The sequence below is a fragment of the Genypterus blacodes genome, unplaced genomic scaffold (genome assembly GCF_046128005.1).
Source record: "Genypterus blacodes isolate CSIRO-AG114 ecotype Tasmania unplaced genomic scaffold, CSIRO-AGI_Gbla_v1 ptg000056l_1, whole genome shotgun sequence".
NCBI classification, from domain to species: domain Eukaryota; kingdom Metazoa; phylum Chordata; class Actinopteri; order Ophidiiformes; family Ophidiidae; genus Genypterus; species Genypterus blacodes.
In genome coordinates this window covers 275811-292379 of record NW_027466868.1, presented here as the reverse complement: position 1 = coordinate 292379, position 16569 = coordinate 275811, and positions in this window count along the sequence as shown.

Here is a 16569-nt window from a genome sequence, read left to right as displayed (position 1 = left end):
CCCGTCTGTCCCTGTGGGCGTGGCCGGTATAAAGCCTGGTATTGTGCTGAGATGACATACCTTGAGGAGGTTTTCATGGTCTCGCATGAAGGTCTACTACAGTCTCAGCTCTTTCTCTCCCTCTCCCTCTCCCTCTCTCTATCTGCTCGTGTCTGTTGGCTCGCCAGAATCTGAATCCCCCGCTGAACGTGGAGTCTTAAGTGGCCTCCTCAGTTAAAAGCTGGTTCTTTTGGAGAGGGCTGAAGGACACAAACAAAAAGCTCTCTGTTTGCGTCCGTGGCCCTTTAAAAGGCGATCGCTGCAAATGGACAATGTCACAGAGGCTGGGCCGCCCGTCTCCCCTGGGGGGCCACAGAGCAAGCAAACTGCTTTCCCTCGCCAAGCACGCCTATATATCATGCCATGACTTGATCACACACACACACACACACACACACACACACACACACACACACACACACACACACACACACACACACACACACACATACATACACGGCCCAAGATGTATTAGGTTGTCAGGAGCAGGGAACGTGTGTATGTGTGTGAGCGTCTGGAGGGAGGGGGGGATCAAGGTAGGTAATAAATGTCAAAGGTGAAAGATGCAGCTACATTCCTCAGGGCCACGCGGGCGAAACGCTTTCTAGAGACTCGTTTCTTATGTTTCCTACAAGTGCACTGACATAATATACAAAGGTTTAACATATTTGAGATGATTACAGAAAGGAGCAGATGGAAACCAGATGCGTCTCCTATAGATTCAAAAGGGAGAACGTTGGTCATTCCTGTTCTGCAGCTCTTTATGTGCCAGATGAAACCTTCAAATAGAAAATGGACAGCTATCCCTTAGTAATCAGGTGAACAGTTTGGCTTTATTTTGAAGGTTTTGCTAATTCAACGAGCTAGATTTGGCCGGAGTTTCTAGACTTTTTCTATACACTTTTTCAAGTAGGAGAACAGGGAATTTGGACTTCTGACTTGTCTGGAGTGCATCAGAAGTGAATGCATCTGGGTCAGGATTGTGGTTTTTGTTTATTTAATAGAACCATGTACATGATTACAGCTGGGTTTCATGACCAGAAGGAAACGGATCAACACATTTTACAGTTTATTATGTCCCAGAGTCTCTTGATAGGAGAAAAAAACCCAATGTCTGTTCTGCAAATCATACTTTTATTTTGAAAATCCCAAAACAGTTTCAGAAAGTAAGAGTCCTAAATATGACACATAAAAACAACATGTTTCTGTTATGGTTACCGTCACTACAGCTTTCCCCCTGCACGTCTGACTCTCGGCTCAAATTCAGATATAGATCAGGTCAATTCTTGGAGGTTGGCTCAAAGGCATTGTGGGTAATAAAGGAAATCAGATCCAGACAGATATATCCCAAACTTAATTATGCTTCATCACTAAGCAGCTCCAAGAACATGAACCTTACTGTGTGTGTGTGTGTGTGTGTGTGTGTGTGTGTGATATATCTGAAGCTGTTTAACCTCCTTTCTTCCACCACCTCCAGATTGTAACGGTACATGAGCCTGACCCAGATACTGTAATAAGTCTGGAATCCCACTCAAAGCAGAGCGCCCGAACACAGCACTGGTCTCTAAAGCCTCCCATGGGTGGGCTGAGCTGCGGTCCACCCTGTGTGTGTGTGTGTGTCTGTGTGTGTGTGTTTGTGTGTGTGTGTGTGTCGCAGTAATGGCTCATTTTATCCCTCGTTATATAAGTCTGGGAGGTGAAATGAGCTAATGCGTTGATTGCAGATGTGATTTGTGTTCTGGCACTCTGCAGCTGTTCACACACACCCAACACACAACCTGACACACACATGATTTATGACTTAATGTGACACATTTCTTAATTTGACATGCACCTTTGGAAAGCTACACACAAACTAGGTCACTGGCACACACAGGCCGACTGCTGCCTGGCAAGGGAGCGTCAATCATCTTCAGGATCTCCATGGTAATGAAGATCAACGGCAGCCATCAGCTTCAGACAAAGTTTCAGAAAATCATTACATTTTGGACTTTAATATCAAACTAAATACACTTTTCCGTCCCTCCAGTGAAAAGGAGAATAAGTTTTGAAATCAGGATGCAGCAGGATCTTCATGAGGCTAAAAGTGTCTATTGCTTTTTATTGACAAATGAAATTGCTCTCCTCAACATATTACATTCTGTGCAGAATCGACTCATCTCATATTGAGCTCAGCGTCGTCGCACAACAGCTCGATGAAGCAGAAGTCATCGCTGCTCACCCGCAAACTATTCTCAGACTCTTTTCGTCTGAATGAATTCCAAATCTGGAGTCTTCATGGGACCGGCCTCTAACCCCCAACCCCCCCTGGTTTTCCTATTTTCCTGCACGGCCAGCTGGGACGGACACAGACTGGGAGCGTCGGGATCAATAGGTCTAACCCGGGTGGTGCATTGTTTCCCCTCAATCCTCCTGCCGCACACAATCAGTCATGCACAGCTGTAAAATAGAGACAGGCTGCGAGCGAAACAATAGGCAATTTCTTGCTGAAAAAGCTCAAGCAGGATCTGAGCTGAAGGTCTTGAGAACAGAGGATGAAGAGGGAGAACGTGCTCCCTGTGGCTGTGAGGCGAGCAGGAGGCTTGGGCTTAGTGACGAGCCTCCAGTTCATAATAAATGAGAGAAATGCTTCATCTGAATGGCTGATTTGACTACGATAAGGGCGAGGAAGACACCATTGGCTAACAGAGCTAGTGCTGCATGGTGGAATATCTAGAGCAGCTTCTTGGGATTCCCGCAGCTAATCCTCTTCTCTTCTCTTCTCTTCTCTTCTCTCCTCTTCTCATTTCTTCTCTTCTCTTCTCTTCTCTTCTCTTCTCTTCTCTTCTCTTCTCTTCTCTTCTCTTCTCTTCTCTTCTCTCCTCTCCTCTCCTCTCCTCTCCTCTCCTCTCCTCCTTTGCCATCTGTCCGACCCTCAGCACCATCTAACCAAACCATTGCCCTCCCATGTTGCCCCTCTCCTCGCCATCTGTTCCTCGCTTTAGCCTTTTTGATCAGAGGCCAAATGTTGAGTGACTCAACACGTCTGAGCATGGCGGTGTCGGGAGGGGGGGGGGGGAGTTTACCTACTCTGTATCACTCAACCTAGTCTGTGTTGCAGTGGACGGGAGCCAATCTCCTCCTGCCGACACGTGGCTGGTAAATCTTCAGCTTTTATGGATAATTTCGTTCAGAGCTGCAAATGCGTCCGCACTGTACGCAAAATCTCTTCTCCACAGTGACCCTTCTCCCAGATCTGAACCATAAAAGTACCTCAGCCATGACCGCAGAGCCAGACGTGGTCCCGGCCCACACACACGGATCACAACTGACCCAAATTCCAGCCTTCCTGTGAGGCTTTAACGACTGTGTGTAAATGTGTTTTAGTTCCTTTATCAGTCAGTTTACAGTAGCTCCATGAGGTGAGGACCCCCTACAGGTGGAAAGAAAAATGTGTGTGTGTGTGTGTTGTGAAAGAAAGCCGCCCCCTGCTGTGTGTGTTTACTTCAGCAGTAACACAAAGCACCCAGGACTCCCACCTGCCCTGTTTAGCATGAATGAGCGCTGGATGGGGTCCTGGCAACCCGCACCCATGAACCCCCACAACACACACACACACACACACACACACACAGAGACCTCCCCCACACCACGCAACCCCCCCTGCCGTGCCACTGATGCTACTTTGAGCAAAAAGGCTCTTATCAGTTGTCAAGCGTTCCCCGGTGCAGCACTGGAATCCCGCTGGGCGTTTGTTTTTTCCCGAGCTGTAAAATGAGATTTGAGGCAAATCTCATTTAGTTGCGGAGAGAGAGAAGCTCAGGATTGCTTTTAATTATCTCCCAGTGAAATTCTGCTCTTGCATCGCTTAAGTTGTTTTGTTCTTTTGCACTGCACATTTTTTGGTTTTTTTTTTTTCCCCTGCTTTTGTTGAAAAATGTTGTGCCTCACCCTCGCACATCTATCCACCAAATGTGTGTGTGTGTGGTGTTTCCTGTGTATAAAATAGATCAAAGTGAATTATGCTTTTATGAGATTAGAAAAATGCCTTGAGTGAGAAAACCTGCATAAATAACAGCAAACACAGATTAACCAGCTGTCAAAGCGAACATAAATCCATCCACACATCCACACAGCCGATCTCATGTTTACAGAGCATATGGTCCATTTTAACCATACCTCACACTTAATGATCATCTCCTTAATCAAACTTGCCTTATCCATTTGATGCTTTTGTTGTCTGGTGCTATTAAATCACAATTATACCCGGGCTGTGGCTGTGTGTTAATGGACTGTAATGTATTCAGATGCATTATCTCAGCAGAGAGCCCCTCGCAAATAGTTTGGTGTAGGAGAGGGAGAGAGCAGGCTGTTAGAACGAGGAGGAGTCAATCCACAGGGAACAGAGAGAGAGGGGGAGAGAGAGAGAGAGAGGGAGAGAGAGATGTTGTGGTGGTCATGGTTATTTATGGTGTTAAGCAAGGGTTCTCTAAAAAGCAAACAATCTACTTTTCCATCATTATTTAAAACCACAAGTACAATGTTTTACTATCGCAACATCGACAGCAACGACTGCTACATTGTGTGTGTATTCTGAAGATCAAAAACACAAACACACACACATAATTGGGTTGGTTGAGCAAACCCAAATAGTATCATCTCCACATGCCCCCAATCTGAGTGTGATTGGTGTCTCAGCAGGGAGTCTGCGGGGAGGAGAACTCCTCTGGGCTTCTTTATGTGCCCGTGGAGCCGCGGGTGGAGATGCAGTATCATTAGAACCGCTGTTTGCAAAGCCAATCAGCCTCCTGCAAGGTCAGAGGAGTGGGAACATTCATATAAGATCTGTTTTGTTTTCCTCTCCAACGTATTAAACACATAAAGGTTATTCTGTGAGCTTCTAAATTAATTTTCATAGCTTTTTATGCTACACTAACAAAAGGTCAGCCACAACAAACAACCTGGCATTTCTAGATTATAACGTCAAAAAAAAAAAAAATATAGCTGCACATCCATTGGTTAGATGATTTTTGTAACCCCAATCCCCTTGCAACTAACGACAAACACTGTAGCAACCACACTGGCAACCGCATCACAATACTTCAGCAGCCACCAGGACCACCTCAACTACCATCTACCAAAATCCAACACCATAGAAACCATAACATAAACAGCTTTAGCGTTGTTATAATGGCTGTAGTGGTTGCCGATGAAGAGCAGGTGCACTTAGTAACATTGATGCAGGCTGTGCTCACTTAAATCAGTCAGTCCAGGGTCAAACACCTGAATGATACGGAAGGAAACTCTCAATGATTACAGCCGTTACCTGGCAGATAATATCGTCTCGCTTTCGACCAGACTGTCAAGGTTAGGTGGTCGTAGAGAAAGAGAGAGAGAGGAAGAGTGTGTGAGAGAGAGAGAGAGAGAGAGAGAGATAGAGAGAGAGAGAGAGAGAGGGGAAGAGTTCTGGAATCGACCAGAGTTGAGATTAGAGGAGTTCAGCAGCTTTGGCTTATCAGCCGTGTGCAGCCGCCTGCCTGGTCACCTATCAGTCGTCTCTGAGGAGAGGCAGAGAGATGGAGGATGGATCACCTGGATGGAGGAGGCTCCATCATCACAACAGCGCCTCTATTAATAGAAACGCCATTCCTTAGAGGGCCGCACGCCGACGTAGATTTGCTCAAATGTGTTTTGCGTCCTACGGTGAAGTCTAGAGAAGCTCCTGGAGTTCACTGCTTCTTTATCCTTCACCTAACCAGTTTTCTGTTTTCAAACTGTCTGGAACCACATAAATAAAATCAGAGCGTGGAGAAAGAAGGAGGGAGGGAGGGAGAGAGGGAGAGAGGGAGAGAGGGAGAGGAAGAGAGAGAGAGAGAGAGTCATGGCACTGACTTGTGTATCCCAGGAGGAACCTCAGGCGATGGCATCTATGCAGAAACTAGTCGGCTCGCTTCTGAAAGCAAACCAAGGCTCTTTGTACGTTTGGTACACAAAAGAATCCTGTAGCTTCTTTTTCATTTCATTGGAGGAAGAGGAGGAAGACGAGCCAAAAGCGCACAAAGGACAACGAATGTTTCAGACTTTAGAATCCACCGTGAGCCCTTGACATTTTTGCTTGTGTGATTAAAATGAAGAGAATCTGAGCTGTCACCGCTTTGACGGTGTTCATAGGGACGAGTGAAGCAGTGAATCTGGAGGCATCAACATGTAATTCTGTGTTTTCTCCCCATGTGTTGTGTGAAGTAAAGCTTAACAGTAGAGGGTGAAAGTGTGTCAGAGTTCCTCCCCACACAGGAATCTGCTACAGCTGCCAATTCTCTCTCCGGGGCGTTCGACAGCCAAGAACTACTTCACTTTGGTTGAGGTTGCAGACGACTCGGTGTCTCTGCGAGGCGAGGGCCCCCCGAACGCCACAACTCAATTAAACGAGGGGCCGCGCCGTACCTCTGCTGTCGCTCTGCATATTTCAAGGTTAACGCGCGGGATTTCCCCCCCGACCATCTGGAAAATTAAGAAACAACGCAATGGCAAATCCCCGAGGCGTTTTATAGCATTCTGCATCATTGAACCAGGTATTTGAAAACCTACAGATCAGTTAGAGAGAGAGAGTTTCGTTCCAGTTGCTCTTTGCAGCCTTTCCGTCTCAGCCTCTCTTTCAGCCTAACGGTGTCAGCAGAACGCGGATGTCTACCATCTTGGGTTTAAGGGTCCCGGATAGTTTTCACACACACACACATAACAGCAAAAATAAGCCTGTATCTGTCTAGTCAAGTATGAACCTGTCGCAATTATGCTGCACATTTCACCATCATCTCCTTTCGCTGCCAAAACATTTTCCGCTTTCCAAAGTGACAAAGCTCCAAGTTCCGCAGAAAGAGAGAGCGCTGGATTCACCCGCGCTCACCTGAACGTGCCGTGAGCAGTTTACTGATGCAGTACCTCACGCGGGGCGGCGGTACATTTCAAGAACGTCTCATCCCTCGACAATACGTTGCTGCCAGCATACGAGATTGCCGAATGGTTGCTCTAATGTGCAACCTGAGACACTCAAAGGGGGTCCCTATAGAGACCTCTTAATGGTCCCATTAAATGAGAACTGCATTACTTTCTGTCCTTGGGTGAATGGCGCTCACTCTCTGTCATTATACGTCAAATACTGAGCATGAAAAATGCTTTCAACCACTTCATCTGCACATTTAGATGGAAATTTTACATTATTTTGATCTGTATTGCTCCATATTTAGATGTTATATATATATATTAGTTATTTCCTTTATTAATATCCTTCTATTTTAGTGCTATAGTGCTATAATTTGCAAAATTACACTCAAATCTTAACCTGTATGTTTGATTTAGACATTTCAGGCACTAAACTATTACGGCTTCCATGTTAAATTGATTGTTAATGAACAGTTTAGACTCAAACGAAGCATCAAGCCTTTAGAAACACTTTCTCTCTTTATATTCTAGCACGTCAGCACTCAGGCGCATTTGGCTTGATTTGTGTTTCTCTCTCCACTTAAAATTAACGATTTCAATGACTTAGATTTACCCACATGTCAAGGATGAATTCCTCCTTTGATGAATCTCTATCAACGTCAGTGAGGTGTTCTCAAAAGAAAGAAGCTTTGTGAAGGCTTAGTGTGGTTGCTCAGGCTTTTATTTTGAAGGGATGTGGGTGTGTAAAGCATTTTCCACATTAAATCTTATTATGATGAGGCGCAATCAAATGAACTGCAGAGGGAGAATTCAGATTATTAGTCATTATTCAGATATTCTGTCTATTTTCTTTGACCAGGAGACATTTTGCTTTGCATCATGTCGGCTATATTTGGTTTTGCTTCATATTTATGGTAAAAAATTGCAGTTCTGCTGTTAAAAAGGATCACAGGGACGCATTTGCTTTTCATAAAATGTAAAAAATTTGGACCAGGAGATTTAGCAAGGATTTTCTGCATGCACCAAAAAAAATAAAAACCCTCAGGAATGTCTCTCTCTCTCTCACTCTCTCTCACACACACACACACCAAAATCCAGCACCTCCATGTTATTAATAATGGATCAAAGGCGAGCATGTAAGCAGGCAAGTCATCCATGTTGGCTTCGCATTGATCCATGTAAAGCAGCCAGCACACAGACCCAACTTTGTGGACTGAACCAAAACATTCATCTCACATTTTCCCATTGATTCCTTTGAGCCATGAGGCCCATTTTAACAACACACAGTTAAATAAAGCCTCAAATAAAACTGATATGAAGCAGCGTGTCCGAAAAGCTCCAGTGAAGCCTTTTCCATCGATTCCTGTAGTTTGATGAGAGATTGACCAGGCAGAGGCGCTCAAATTTAGATTTACAGTGTGGAATTGTGTTGCTGTTGCGTTAGTTATATTAGTTTTCTGAGTCATAATGCTTGAAAATCAAGGTCACGCTCACACTCCAAACATCAGTCCGGTCCTCTGAAATCCTTTTTGTTTAATTTCTCTAGAAATCTTTCATCTCCATGTAAAGACGACTGAGTTTCATGTTTTGATCACATTTGACATATCATGGCTGCGGATATTCAGATATTTAGATGTCAAGGATGAGACTCTTGCTGGCGTCGAGCTGCCATGAAAGCCGAGCGGGGCTGGTGTTATCTTTATGGATATCTGCATTATGTGATGCATTTCATAAGCCATCAATTCTGCATGAAACTAAGCCGCAAGGTCTGAAAAGGAAGAAGGAGGAAGATACTTTAAACCCTCAAGGAAACGGCAGTATGTTGAAACACACGCACGCACGCACGCACACACACACACACACACACACACACACACACACACACACACGCACACACACACACACACACACACACACACACACACACGCACACGCACACGCACACACACACACAGGAATCAATGTGACTGCTTCCTCATCCTCTCCCTTGTGTCGGGTGTCAGGAGATGTTTGACCACATCCTGCTTCGGCTCACTTTTCGTTGTGATGAAACGTGCGATCAGTAACCGTAAACCCCAGAGAAACAAAACCTTTACTCTCTCACATTCATCTCTCCCTCATATAATGATCAGATACATGTATGATCTGATAAAAAAGGGAAGAAGGAAAAACTATTCAAGGTTTCATTGATTCATTAGATCCATTTACTAAACCTTGTTTCCTTTGTTTCCTGTTGCATTGTCACATTGATGTCTTGCAACAGACACAGATATGTCTAAATAACAGTAAAAAATGTAAAACCACGAAGCTTTTAGAGGTCGAATCACTTTCAGAGAGGGTGAAAGGAAAATCTAACAAAATATTCTGCGTCAGATGAGATTAGAGAGATGATTTGAATGGAATCTTCACTGGAATGTGTTCTTCCTCTCATCTACAGGGTGAGATCATCTACCCAGAACAGTAACTGCTGGAGGTTCCGTATAGGAAGCCCCCCCTCTTCCTCCCCTCACCCTTCCCCATCCCAAGACCCCCCTAACCCTTCCTCCACCTCCACCTCCACCTCATCCGCCCTCCTCTCTCCTTTCCCCTCAGCTGGGACTGAAAGCTGGCTGAGTTCAAAAAGAAACGGAGGAAGCAGGAGAAAGAGAGACGGTGTGTGTCTGTGTGTGTGTGTGTGTGTGTGTGTGTGTGTGTGTGTGTGTGTGTGTGTGTGTGTGTGTGTGTTTGCGTGCGCTAGTCTCTCTAAACATCCTGGCAGCTGATTTCTGACATCTGCAGCCCAAGTTGAAGTTTCCTGGTATAAATAGTCCCATAGATGCGTTTTATGTGAGCTTCTTAAATCATCAGTGATGTTTGGAAGCACCGACTCCTCCTCAGTCTGGGTGCTTTCTTCTTCTCTGGCATTGATGAATGGAATATAGAGCTGGGACACGCCCATCCCTTTAAATATTCCCTTTATAGCTGGAGCCTCAGACGGCACGCTTACACTCACAATATCGCGGAATGCCCCTTTAATGTGCTTCAAACCTTCAAATTCCTGCACGTGAAGTCCAACAGAAATGAGATTTGACGTTACAAAAGAAACACGTGTGTCACAAATATCAGTTGGAGTAGCAGAATAACACGCGTGTAGATCAAAGAGTATTGATCTTCTACTGCTCTGATACACACAAGCAGCTGAGCGTCTGTTTTAAAATAGATGAAAGGCTGAAGTTGCTCTGTGATCTGCTGTGTGAAGACGCGTGTGTCTCTTGTGTTTGTGCTGTGTTGTCTTTTTTGTAGATGGGGAGACTCAAACTTCAACCGGCAGGGTCTCCAAAATCACACGGCGGCGACCTTTCGTGCTTCCTCTTATCCGTGAAGGTGACCTGTGTGTGCCGTCATGAGGAAAGTCTCGGTTGAATAATTGTACAATGGCTCTCAAACTGTGTCGCCAAATGATTTAGGAATTTTCTGAATCAAAGCAACAGAAATGTCAACAAAATGGGTTTCACTAATTTGGCACTATGTGATTCTTGGAGCCCTCTAGTGTTGTGTTATTGTCATTTGTTTACATGATGTCACTGGTCTTCCATGGTGCAGGTGCAGTGTGTGTGTGTGTCTCTCCATGCATGCAGAAGGTTTCTCTCTCGACTTTGCACCGAGTTTGGTGGTTCACTGGTGAGGAGGCCCTTAGAAGTTTTTGGTTTTGAAATTTTGAGAAGCTCTGAGGTGGAAACATGAAAGATAACCGTGAATGGATTCATTTGGCCTGAGCTGTGCTGCTGTGGGAGAGTGTGTAAGCCGGCTGCAGTATGAGGGAAGAAGCTGTCGAGACACCGGAGACATCAAGGCTAAACTCACAAACCGTCAGCGTGAGAGATACAACTGGCACTCTGAGAACGCGTGGGAGTTCGGCAAACGTCAGGCGTCGTGTCTGAGAGCGCCGGAGACAAATGCCTAATTAGAAAATACTGGCAGGTGCGGCCCGGCTCTTCCTCCTCCTCCTGCTGATGAAAACACAATTAGTCTTCGGGTTGCAGAGAGGCATTTAACAGCTTTGAGCATCAGAGGGCGGAATGAAGACAAAGCCGGCCTTTCTGATGTTCTGCATGATTTGGCCTTCGAGTAAAAAGGTGAAATGTTCCTTTCATTGAGAATTTGAGGTCTGTTGTGTAACATGAATTCCTCCCACCGTGTCTTTGTGTCAGCTCGGCGGCTTTGATCCTCCCGCAGGTTTGACGTGTTTCTTATTATCTTCCCTACGTGTGCCTACATGCTGCTCCGCTCTGCGCGCGGATGTGAAAGTCAGCGCGGCGGCGGCGGGAGTCTATTTAGCCGCTTCAGCAGCAAATTCAAAGTCAGACGCTCCTTTCATGTTCCACTCAAAAGGTGCAGCGACACAAATATGCTGACGTGCAGGAAAAGTGTATGTAAGGACAGATGCACAAGCAGAAAGAGAGAATACGTCTCCCAGAGAGTAATTAATCCATTCAGCAGTGTGTATTTATAGTTTGCTGTAGGGAGAAAAGGCAGGTCCGAGTGTGTGTGTGCTACAATATGTACTCACACACGGACAAGCTTTGATTCTAAACCAGTAATAACCCAACATGTCATCAATTTGAAGCATTTTTACAGGCTGTGAAGACATTTGGCCCATGAACACACTCACACACACACACACCGATCACAGTGGTGTGTGTATACGCTGCTGGGATATTTGTGTGTGTATGAAAATTCGTCACTTGTGGTCCGGAACTCTTTTAATACTCAAATACAGTTACAGCAGAATTTGAGAAAGTCTTTATTCGATTTGTAAACCAAGAATTTCACAGAAACGAGGTGACCGAGAAGAGTGATGCATGCTGGGATACTTTCAAAGGAGTATTGGGGTGTTGGAGAGTTCATTGTGAATTTTGATTTCAGCCTGACAGCACAGCTCAGCATTGACTCACTAGGAGAAGAAAATAGGAAGTAGTTACATTGGAAGTGTAGCTACTTAAGAGTCGACGCGATCTGTAGCTGCGAAACCACAAAGCCAAACGCAATGACAGCATTTTTGCCGGGTTTTACTGGAAACCCTGAAAGCGACCGCGTCATCAGCTCCAGCACAGAGCCCCAACGTGACACAGAGCTGTTGTGACTTCGCCCGAGCGAGTTTCCCCTCGCCGGAGGAGACCTGGATCTGTCAGATCTGGGCCGGGTTTAATAATCGACTTATCTCTTTGGTTTTCAAGGGCTGCAGTGGCTGAATGTAGATTTACTTGTCAGATTGTGTAAACATGACATCTCCCACTTGTGAATAGAGACACACACACACACACACACACACACACACACACACACACACACACAAGCGCATCGACTGTAGGTTCAAACACACGCACTTTGCCCTTTGGTTATCAAGGACAATGTCAGTGGAAGGACCTGACACTGTCACTGCCTCACTGAAGCCCTGTGTGTGTGTGTGTGTGTGTGTGTGTGTGTGTGTGTGTGTGTGTGTGTGTGTGTGTGTGTGTGTGTGTGTGTTTGTGTGATGAAGATGAACACACACTCTCTTCATGAAACTATACGCTTAACTATGCGCACATGCACTCGATACTGCACTCAATACCTTTTCTAACGTGACAGTGATGGCTGAGGCTTGTGTCGCAGCTGCATCTAATTGTGAATGAAATCAAACTGTTTATTCCCCGTGCAGGACTCACTTCACCCCCGGATGCCCATGAGACAAACAAACCTCCCAATCAGAACTGATAAGTAAGTTTCATCTCTTCTCGCTCTGATTTGTGAGTCAAAACAGCGATGATAAAAGTCAGGAGTGTGTGTGTGTGAGACCTGATCGCAGTCTAATTGCAGTTCAAACGTGTCTGTCCCTTCTCTTGCTGTGAGGCACTTGTTGTCGTCATAATAAGGAAAGTACCACAGCGTTCTGTCTGCAGTCACTTATCTGTCCTGTACGCCATGAAAGCGTACAGTGGAACGCTGCAGGCTCGCCTCTTTTGTTCTGTGTGTATTGTTTTGTTGTTCCGCACTGTAAAAGGGGATTTTTTTTCTTCTCTTCCCAATAAAAGAAAGTGTCCTAACAAAAGCAAGCTGCGTGTCTCACACACACACACACACACACACACACACACACACACACACACACACAGAGTCAAAGTCGGTTATTCTCTCCAACACCGTTCCTGGAAGGCAAACCAGTGAAAGAAGAAGAAGAAGAAGAGGAGAAAGTGTGGGACGCGTAGAAAAGCAGCCTGGCCTTGATTAATCAATCGATTACGACTCTGATGATCTGCAAGAATGAACACAGAGGAAAGGTCGTACCACAGGCTGTAGGTGACTGATAAGTTCTGAGCCTGAAACAACAAGATTATGTCATGTCAATGGCTCAGAACTTATCTATCGATCCTGCAGCTGTCTGTCTGTCTGTCTGTCTGTCTGTCTGTCTGTCTGTCTGTCTGTCTATCTATCTATCTATCTATCTATCTATCTATCTATCTATCTATCTATCTATCTATCTATCTGTCTGTCTGTCTGTCTGTCTGTCTGTCTGTCTGTCTGCAGACACAGATGAGCAATTTTCCGTTGAAACTTGGAGAGGAAATTTAATTTGTCGCTTTTGCTTTTTTATTATTGCACACATCTGGTTCGATTCCATCTCATCTGTTTGTGTCGCCGGGGAGCGGAGCGTCGCCGTGCGAGATTGGATTAGGAAATGAGACTTTTGCAAATTTCTTTTTCAACTGACTAATATGTGTGATTGCGAAATATGACACGTGGAATTCCCTCGCCACTCACGTCCTCGACACGTGATGTTTACAGTGGGAGCTGCACAGACACAGCTTTGATACACTGACTCGTCCAAAATACACTTCAGCGCCACCTACAGGCACGTTATCTTTATCGAGTTTATTTCATCTTTTAATAAAGGCAGAACTCCCTCACTCCCCTCCCCTCGCCCCCTCCCTGGGCTGAGACCATTCTAATGACTGTAACTCGATCACAATCTCACACTGCACTGCTCTAACTCAAACAAAGGGCTCATCTGCAGACGCTGAGGACTTTAATTCTCCCAAAACCCCCCACCAGGACGCAGGTGTCGCATTCTACCCAGATGATCCTCTCAAACACAGTAGAATACGATAGAGAGGAGCTGAGAGATGCAGCGGATCTGTGAATTGATCAGCGTTGCAAAAGTCTAACACAACATGTTACATTTTGTGTGTAGACGGGATAAAGAAAGCTTGTATTGGAAGCAGTTTTGATGTTGATGAAACCAAATATGCTGTCATTTATGGTTTGTTAAACCTGAACACACTCCTGATGCATTGTTACATCTCGGCCCTTCAAAAACCAGCGTAGCATCTCTGCCTGTCACAGCCACGCCGTCAGATGATCTCATTTGTCACAATCGGGCCAAGCGTTTCAGCAGACTTCCAACCATTTAAGACCGGCTGCCGGCCTGTGACGCACACACACACACACGGACAGGGTGCCAGATGTGTGCAGGTGTTGCCGTGTCAACGTTCTCCCACTGAGCAGGTGGGTGAAGGCAGGAGGCTGCAGGAGGCTTGTTGCTGATGCGAGGGGACAGAGCGTCGCCGCAGAGCACAAACGTCACCATCACAACACAAACAAACGCTGCCTGAAATAACGCCGCGTCTCAATTATTCCGAATTAGCTTCACCGCCACTTTACTGCAGAGAGGAATGATCGAAATCTTTCCCTCTCAGTTGTTTTTCCGCCTCACCAAAGACACCAGCGAGCCTTTATCTTTCAACCGCTTGATGATCACATCAATTCCCACTTTGCCACCATTAGGAAAACCCCTCAAGTCTCATTATCTCTAAGTTCTATCTAATCCCAGTAGGAAATTGTCTGCTATGGCGCCAAGGAAAGAGTCTCTCCATCCCATTAATGTGCCCTCTAATCAATCAGACAGTGTGTTTGCACACTTGGAGCGTGGACATATTGGAAATGCATAAGCAGCTTTGACACAATATTGACGGCCCGGAGTGCCGAGCTCCAATTATGACTAAAATATGAGAATTATGCTTTTGATTTCTTTGAAACAGTGAGATCTCTATCCTGCTCTTTAAGCAGACGGCAGAGTCGTGTTCCTGTATTGATTGCGTTCTGGTTTCCTACCTATTTCTTGAAATATGAGTTGTGTGTCCCTTTCTCTCTGCCTCCTTTGTTTGCCCGCTCTTTGAAGCAAAATGTTGCAGGGGAGCCACAGATTAAATGCAGCGTTTTCCCCCAGGAGGCTGGAAACGATATCTCAGTAAACGCCGCACACACAGTCTGGAAAATGTTGATAAGGCCTTTATTTGCTTTAAATGAGTTTTGTTTCATGGGTTCAGACTGAATGTGGCGCATGTGCGGCTCCTTAGCAGCGCTCAGCGTAATGAAAAGTCAGGGACACCGACACCAAAGCCTTAAATATCAGTGCTTTTTCCAATAAGCAAATCAGGTTCCATTTATGTGAAATTGACATTCTCTGTGCACGTTTCCTCCCTGCGATCTATGATATCATCGCAATCTCAGTCTGCTCCATTGTGTGGGAGTGACAGAGGCCTCAGGGTGTCATGGCAGCACAGTTGAGCAAGGCGCCTCCGCACCGGGCGTCGCTACAGTTTAGCCCCGAACGAGATGCAGAATTTGCTGACATGTTGAATATGGAGCTGCTCCTCTGCACTTCATTAAACAGAACATCGCAATGCGTGTGTGTGTGTGTGCTTCACGCAGACGCTCGCTGTCGCCACTCATCAAGGCATCGCACTGTAACTCTGATGCAGCCTGAAGTGATACTGTGAGCCGTCCTCTGCAGTAATAAAGCGCATTTAAAAGAGCTGAATGTAGTTTCAGGGTGTTTTTGTGCAACAGGAAGTGCTGCGGCCTGTTGCGCAGATCACACAGATGTAGCGTTTAGCGCGCTGAAGCGATCTCGTCCAAGTTTTGTCGCTGCTCTCAGCGTGCATTTGCTCTTTGTGAGAAAACATTCTGAGTGAAACAATTCTCATGTCATCATTTGCTTGGCAGCGTCTCAGGTCCTTCTGGTTTTGATTTGGCAGCTTTCTGAGACCCGGGAGGAGGTTGGAAGTTGTTGTTTGTGTGGTTTGGTGAAGGTTCAGCACGAAAAGTCCCTGTTTTTATTGTCCAACGTTGAAATGAATCCAGCGAGACAAAACTGAAAGCTTTGTTTTTCATCAGTCCTCCACTTCACTAACATGGAGGTAGAATAGGAAACGCAGCACTTTACTGTCCCCCGAGGGAAAGTGACATCATCCTGTAACACATCACAGGCTTTCAGGGAGAACACAAGGGTCTGATTAAAGAAAGAAAGAAAGAAAGAAAGAAAGAAAGAAAGAAAGAAAGAAAGAAAGAAAGAAAGAAAGAAAGAAAGAAAGAAAGATGAAGGAAGGAAGGAAGGAAGGAAGGAAGGAAGGAACAAATGTAGCTGTTGCTGCAAAATCACGGATTTCACTCGGTGTGCACAGCAGTGGCGCAGCAAGAGAGAGTTCAGCCATATATGCATCAGAAAGGGAAAATCGGCCTAAAGATGCTTGATAAATGGAACTCTGTTGCCCTAAAATGTAAAGATATGAAGGTCGTTCATGTTAGGAACAG